The 7,724-nt window shown below is 49.4% G+C and overlaps 1 protein-coding gene across 4 annotated transcripts in view; it reads left to right on the top strand.

The window, feature by feature from the left end:
• Positions 1-2,962: 2,962 nt before the first annotated feature.
• The window catches only part of DCAF1 (DDB1 and CUL4 associated factor 1), a 48,309-nt gene continuing 43,547 nt past the window's right edge, over positions 2,963-7,724 (top strand). For 3 of the 4 annotated variants that reach the window (XM_041465706.1, XM_041465719.1, XM_041465729.1), the window contains exon 1: positions 3,748-3,884. The gene's annotated coding sequence lies outside the window, so the exon portion shown is untranslated. Of the gene's footprint in view, positions 2,983-3,747; positions 3,885-7,724 lie in introns of those variants that run through there. The other variant, XM_041465709.1, reaches the window with a different exon arrangement.

Raw genomic sequence — 7,724 nt, 5'->3', positions numbered from 1 at the left:
CGTATTCTGCCCCATTTGCCCACGCTCACCTGGCTGCAGGTAACCTGTGGCAAGGCCTGCAGTGGCAATGCCTGCAGCCCCTTCGCTCTGCTCAGTCTGCCCAGGCAGAGGGGATCCCACTGAACTGCTTTTCCCTGCTTATTTCACTTTGTACCTTTTTCCCTCCCTTCGTACCTCTTTCTACTGTATTATGTGCAGTCTCTGTGATGTGGGCAAGAAATGGGAGATCATTTGAGGGGTGTTGGCTGCCAGCTTGCAGGTCACCCATGGCCATAATTAATCCATCAGGCAATATGTTTGTACAACGTGAAAATTTAGCACAAGATACATGTCAATCAGATGCTCTGGGAGAGTCTAGACAGTGTTTAAAGCCCTTTAGGCATGAGGGGTATCACTGCAGATATTTATGTGCTTCACACCTCATAAACCCACTTCTGAAATATTTGGGCAGATCCAGGCTGGGAGAGCAATAGACGTTCCTAGGATTGGAACTGAGGCCTTTTTGTCAGGGTTTTGTGCCTGCTGGCCACTCCCCAGATCCCAGAGGCACGCAGGAGGCTGGCGGGGTGGGAGGGGGAAGGCACTGGGCAGAGACGTGCATCACAAGCCGCTGGCTCCTCTGCTGCCCTGGCAGACGAGCTCTGCTCCCAGGTGCAGCTCCCCAGACGTCTGACCTCCCGCCCGCTTCTGCCGTCCCCCGGGGCATGGGCGTCGCAAAGAAACTCCTTCAGTTTACGAGCAGCTGAGCAGGGCAGGTTCAGACCCTCCCAAAGGCTCAGGTCCCGGCACTGTACCCTTCCCTGCATGCTGCTGGGAAATCCGGCCGGGTGCCGGCTGCAGTTGCAGCTGCAGAGTGATGCAGAGGGCTGGGAAGGGACTGAACTCTGCTCCTGGGCTCACTGCTCACCTGCTGTGAGTCACACAGCACAGTGATGCTGCAGGCTGGTACTGCTGGTCAGTAACCACTGTCACAGCTGCCCTCCAACAGGAGCTCAGTCACAGCGAGAGACACGGTGACAAGCAAACTGAGTCCCGCAGGAGGATGGGCAATTAATGAAAGGTTAAGTGTAGGAAGTCAACAAACACTATCACTGTGGATCTGTGTTGGAGGTCAAGGTGAGCAATTAACACTCCTAAAAGCCTAAAGGAGTGTCCTCTAGTCGTAGGGCAGCTGTGGTGAGGCGGCTCTGAATGTTGTGACTTTTTTGATAATGACCTTTTTCTCATTCTCAGAGTGAAGGTCTCTTCGGACAGAAGGTGAAGCTGCAGCCTGGAGCCTGGGTTTGGGGCTCTCTGCCTTTGCCAGCAGCTGTGAGAGATGAAGCATTCCAGACAATTTTCCACCCCTAGCTGTACTCAAGGCGTCCTTTGGAAACAACAGTTTGTGTCTTCCTGGCTTCTCCCACAGTGCTGTTCCTCCTCTGATCCCACAGCTAATTGTCCTTAAGTCTAGAAGTTTATTAGGGCCCCATGAAACGGCTGTATCCTCTCCTGGTAAACCACAGTATTGTGAGGTGATCTGGGATGTGACAGCAATGGGGAGAAGGGGTTGCTTGTTCAAGGAGCCTCAAACTGTGATTCAGCCATAAGTCATTGTTACTATCACTTGGCCATCCTGTGCAATATTTTGTTCTTCTGGCGGGGGAGCTCATGGAGCTGAACCTTCGCTTCCTTGGACACCACAGGCCTCTCTCTCAGCTGCAAGATCCCACAGGGCAAGAGGTGCCAGCTCACTGCTGGCCTCTCATTTTTATTGCTTTGCAATCCACAGCCATATTTGGTATTTGTTTTGTGGCTTTTTCCCCTTCAATTGCACCATTAAGGTGAAATGTTGTTGCGAGGGTGGGGGCTTACTGCATCCAACCAGTGCTGCAGGATTCCCACTGCTGCACACATTATCCTGGAGTTAACCAAGACTGACAGTCAAATGTTGTAAGTGTGGTAGCAGAATCTCTACCTGTCACACACTGCCCGGGACAGGGATTTATGCAGTTGCAGTGCAAGAAAGTAGATTAATGTGGACACTGTGGGGCACCTTAGATAGGAATGGTGCTTATGAAGTTTTACTTGGGAGGGAGGGCCCTCTTTCCCCTTATTTACTAATTTTTAAATTAGTATTTTTTCTTCCATGAAAAAGGCTTCTGCCAGTACCTGTGCAATTACTAGAGCACAGCAGCATAAACTAGGATTTCATTGCTTTCATGCTGTCTTGTTCCTGACAGGTGAGCCAGCAGGACTCCCACCTGCCCTATGGGAAACAAGACTGTTGGATTGAATCCTTCCCAAATATCTTTGAGGTGTGGAAACGCAGGAGCTGGAGGCCTTTCAGGCAGTTTGTAGAGGAGGCTGTGGCAGAGCCAGGGGGTGGCTGCAGGCTGTGCCCTGTGACAGCAAAGTGCCAGGCTCTGGCAATGAGCAGCAGGCTCCGACTCTGCTCACCTGCTCAGGTGAGCTGGGAACTGAACACCAATTTCTCTGAGAAGTGACTTTTTATCCAGTGCACCACAGATACGGCAGAAACTGGAAATCCTAATTTTGCTCTCAGCCCTTTGAATGTGGGGATAAAGGTGGGAAAGCTGAGCTCTGCAGCTCCTCCTGAACAGCCCCATGGCTGCCTCGAGGCTCCCAGGAGCCGTGCGGGGGGGAAGGTGCAGCTGTGGGTGTGATGATAATAATGCTGCAGGCGGGTCTGGTACTTTTGATGCTCCAACCAGCCAGGAGGGCCTGGATGAGGAGTGTGCTTGTCCTGGGTGTGTGCTTTTCCACATCTTCCTTCCCCTCAGCAATGGTAACTTCGCTGGATCAGGGACCGTTGCAGAGATTACCACTGTAAAAGCACAGAGAGCAGGGATATTCCCACTGTGGAACCAACAAAGAAAAACAATCCCAGAGGAACAGAAGACTTTGCTCGTGGAAGGCACCCAGGGATGGGCTGCACAGCGCTGAAGGGTTTCTCTGCACACAGACTCTCATCGCAGGCAGGTGTGTAACTTCTCCTGCAGTGACAGACTGGGCAGTGGATGAGCGCTCCGGAGCTCACAATGAGCAGCTGCGGGAAGGGTGGGAACGTGGGAAGAGGAACTTTCCTGAGACACTCAGGAGAGTCTCCTCTTCCTCCTTTGCTATGGTCCAGGGCAGAGGTGGAGGGGGGTGTTCAGTTCCGCTGTGGGGTTTAACTACAGCTGCCCTGTAGATCAGCTCTCGTGTAAGTGTGGAGAAGCAGGACCATGTTCCTTCCTGTGCTGGGAACAGCAGGAGGAATCACTCTGGAGCAGGAGCCCAGAGCTCCTGCACCCGAGCTCTCCTGCAAGCTACCCTCCCTCTGAAACACCTCGCTGTCCAGCTGGAGGTGAACAACACAGCGAGCGACGTCCGGCCTCGAGAAAGGAAGAGCAGCCGCAGCTGGTGATGGTCCCGCCGTGGGGCTGGAGGGCGGATGGCCGCGTGCCCAGCAACGCCGCTATCGGGGCGGACACGCAGGTATCGGAGCCGACAGCTGCTGCTTGGCGCTCCTCCGTGTCACGCCGGGCCGCGGAGCCAACAGCCTCACCCCTGTCCCTGGAGAGCTCCTGGTAGAGCACCGACCGCTCCGCCCGGAGCCACGGCGCTGGGCAATGGCAGCCCCCGTCTGGAACTACAGCTCCCAGCATGCCCTGCGGCGGCAGCTCCCGGGGACATGCCCCCCGCGCGAACTCCCTTTCCCAGCAGGCCGGCCGAGCGCGTGGCCTCCGCCCCTCTCCCTCACGGCCGTGACGCGCTCGCCGTGACGCAGCGCGGTGACGCAAAAAAGTGTGCGCCCTCCACAGCGATCGCGGCCGCCGCGGGGTGCGCGGGGCCGGCAGCAGGGGCCGGGGGCGGCGGCACCACCGCGGGGCAGCGCTCAGGTACCGGGGTCGGGGTGGGCGGGACGCGCCGCCGCCGCCGCTGTGCCCCCCGGCCGTCCCGAGCCCCCCGGCGGGACCGGGCCTGCGCCGCCCCGCCCGGCCCGCCCCCTGCGCCCGGCGCTTCCTCCTGCGCTTCCTCCTGCGCTGGGCCCGCTCGGGCGGGCGGCTCTCTGCCTCCTCGCTCCCCCGCTCTGCTCTCTGCCGACCTCTAAACGTTGGGGCCGGCCGTGCGTCCCGCCGGGCCGGGCAGTGCGGGGCCCCGCGGGAGCTGTCACCGGCCGCCCCCGCGAGGTGCGGCCCGCGTGTTTCCCCTTGCAGCCGCGCGAACAGGAATTGGTGTTGAAACGGAGCGGGGCTTTTTTTTTTTTTTTTTTTTCCTTCTTCTTATTTTGTAGACAGCAGAAGTTTCTTCCTGTTTTTTTTGGGCTTGTCCTGCCAGATCAGAACGTAGTTCTAAGTTTGTTTTGTGAAAAGAGAAATTTCAGGAAACCGAATAACCTTGTGGTTTTTCCTGTCCTTAAAATGTCTTAATTAAAACCAAAAAACCAAAAACACCCAAAAACACAACAACTGAGATTTTAAGCAAACACTTAAAAGCAACATTAGTGATATTTTCAGTATAGCAGCCAGTTTGGAGCTCTGTAAACAAGAAGTTGAACAGACGTAGACTTCCCTCAGTGTAGGACACCAAACCATGTTTTTGTGCTCCAGAGATTGTCAGGCTTTTCTTACTTGGTGATACTTTATTTCCACAAGTGAACTTCAGTATTGACAGTTTGTGGTACTTTAACTTCCTCGTGGTTATTTCAGGCTCAACAGGTTTAGAAGAATAGCTGTCAGGTGCCTCATCTCTTTAAAGGATATTTGTGATGCAAGGGAGAATTTTATTTTTTTCTTAAAGTAAGGAATTCCTCGTGTTAAAGCATTAGTATGAAAGAACCTACAAAGTACTGCTCAGCTTTGCTGGGCAATTAACTAGATTCCAACTCATTAGTGGTACATTACTACATTTGTCTTCCCTACATTTTGTCCTCAGCCATGCTTACAATCAGGTTTGGGACCAGTGTTGAACTGGACTGTTTAAGCTGGCCCAAAGTGCACTTATTAGAATTTGAGTTGTCCCTATGCATGTGGAATTACAAATCTTCATGTAATTTTTGTCCATTAATTTAATGTGCACATTAGTTTAAATGTGCAATCTTCCTATGAAGTTGATCAAAATTGTGGTTTTCAGGAGATTTTTTTTGGTTTTTTGCTTGAGGTATAATTTTTCATTTTATTATGTAGCTCATTAATTTTGCATTTAAATTGCTGAGTTAGGTGTTTTGTATTCATTTCCCAATTAACCAAACTGTTGGTTTTCAGATTTTACAAGTATATTTATATTCACTAAGAGGTTTCATGCTTTAAAGTGTTTATCTGTGGGAGGTCAGTGTGTTCAGAACCTGCTGGTCCTTTCCCTGAGCACAGCATCAGTCAGGGAATGAGCTGTAGTGGTGTTGCAGTTGGTGTGAGGCTCCAGTGGACAGAAGGGTGGAGTTCAATTGCTCCAGCTGTTCCAGGCACTCAGTCAAGGTTTGTGGTTAGAGGTCACTGGAATTTTATTTCCTCGCTGTTCAGAGGTGTCTCACTAAGGTGACTCAAGCACTGAAGTGTCAGAGGTTTCAAAAACACGAGAGTACCTTGAGGAATCTGTGTCTCAGTACTCGTTGGGTTTCCCTTCAGTGTCACATTAAGGCTAAGCTCAGAGGAGTGAGGTGCCCGTGAAGCTTTGCTGTGGCACAGCAACAGCAGCCGGTGTTCGGCATTAAAGCAACGCCACGTGCACCAGGCACCGTGTGCTGGACAGCCACATCTGGGTTTGCAGTGACCACCGTTGAGACTGCAAATATTTGTCTTTCAAAGTCAAATCCTTTGAGTAAGTGCTTTATGTTTTGTTAATATTGATTCTAAATATGTTTTGGCAATAGCGCTGTTTGGGGAAAAAAAATCCCATTGCTTAGCTTATTAGATGTTCAAACTGAAATCTGTAGTAGGCTGTAATTTGCAGAACTTAAGAGAAAAAAATTACATCCCCCCTGCCCCTTCTCCCCACCACTCCTGTTTTAAATCTGATTGGTTTTTCTGGTTCTTGGAGAGCAATTTAAGATTGATTTTTTTCAGCAACTTGTGCAAGGGAAATAGTGAAAGTCAGAGCTGTTCTCCCACATTTCCTCTCCATCAGGCCAGGTGTGTTGCTGACAGTTACAGGTTAGTTAATGTAATTTCTGTTTTTGTCTTCTCTGCAGAGCTCTTACTTTGATTTAAGGTGGAATTCTTGAAAAAAGTGAGCACAGTAGGAGTTTCTGTGGTGCCATCTAAAATAATTGTATTTATTTGAATAGATTGGAAGGGATATGCATGTGGAAGAGAGGAGATGCCTTGGCAGGACATTCACTGTCACTGCTGTGACCCAGTAGAAAGGGTGGCATTTCTATGTTATGACTTCATTGTAGGAAAACAGCTCTCTGTCAGCACCAGTTATTTAGACCAATAATGAGCCTTATTGAGGCAATAGTCCAGGTTTTAGGGATAGCTGGGATTGTTCAATTGATTTTTGTGTAGCCCAGGGTGTCCCAGAGGACAGTGAGCAGTTCCTGTGGTCTTCCTGGCTTTGACTTTGCTGACCTGTTGCAGGTATTGCTGGACCTTTTCTGTTTTCCAGCAGGGACAGTTAAGGGGTGCTAGAGGAATAAATTGTTTTCCAGATTGCAGGAGAGCCTGCACAGGCCCTGCACAAGCTCTGAGGTCACAGGGCCCTTTTTGCTGTATCCCTTGAGTTCAGAATGAATACAGGGATGTCTGAAGTGGTTGAATGTGGATTCCGTTACAGCGCTTGTGTTCTGAGGCCCAGAGTGGATTTGTCTGAATGTTTTTCTGTGATATTTAAAAGCTCTGAAGAGCTGCTGGCAAGTGGTGTTCAGTTAGTGAAAAAGGAAATGGAACTTAATGAGCTTGGAGTAGTTTTTATTTTCGAAGTGTTTTGGGAGTGCGTGTGTGTGTACAATCTCATTATGGTTTTGCCTGCATCTAGGTAGTGTTTCCTCCTAAGCAATTTATGCATTTGCATTGAATTTCCTGATGTAGTTCTGAAATGAATGAATGAATAACGAGTGCCCTAGATAAAATCATAATTACTTGTGATTTAGGAAACATTATCTTTCTTCATGCTTAGGTAGTTTTTTTGTTAGCATATGTCCACTGCATATAGTACTTAGCAAAATGATGTTCTTGTAGTCACAGGTTTATCTTTTCATACTCTTTGATAACTTTTGTGCAGTTTCTGCCAGTTTAATCTTCAGCCAGTATTCTAAACTTCATGTTTCCCATTTAACTAACCAGTCACAGTACATTAAATTCAGAAGCACCTATGAGACAAGAGGCAGAACTGTAGAATTGTTCATCCATTCCCTGAGGAGAAGTTTTAAACCAGTTGGAGGTGTCCAGCACACAGTTAAATCGTGGGGATGTTTTTCAGAGACAACTTGGGCTATAAATGCATATATAATCTATGCTATGGCTGCCTTTAGAGTCTGTCATTTGACTGGTTCCTGAACATGTATTTTAGGAGTTGATGTCTATGTCACAATCTTAAACACTTCTGTATTTAACAATGGTTTGAAAACTTCTTTCTCTGGGTCACTTATGACTGGGTATTTAATCTCATGACAGATGTGTATTGCCTATGTCATGGCTAATGGAATGCTGAAAATCTTTGTGTGTTTTTGGCTGTGAAGAAATCTGTTTTGCTTTGTGTACTCTCCCCTACCTCCAATACAAAGTCCCTTTATAAGTTAGGTT

The sequence above is a fragment of the Pyrgilauda ruficollis genome, unplaced genomic scaffold (assembly GCF_017590135.1).
Source record: "Pyrgilauda ruficollis isolate IOZ18807 unplaced genomic scaffold, ASM1759013v1 scaffold10, whole genome shotgun sequence".
Lineage (NCBI taxonomy): Eukaryota > Metazoa > Chordata > Aves > Passeriformes > Passeridae > Pyrgilauda > Pyrgilauda ruficollis.
The sequence above is the reverse complement of the archived record's forward strand: the minus strand, read 5'-3'. Positions and strand labels throughout refer to the sequence as shown.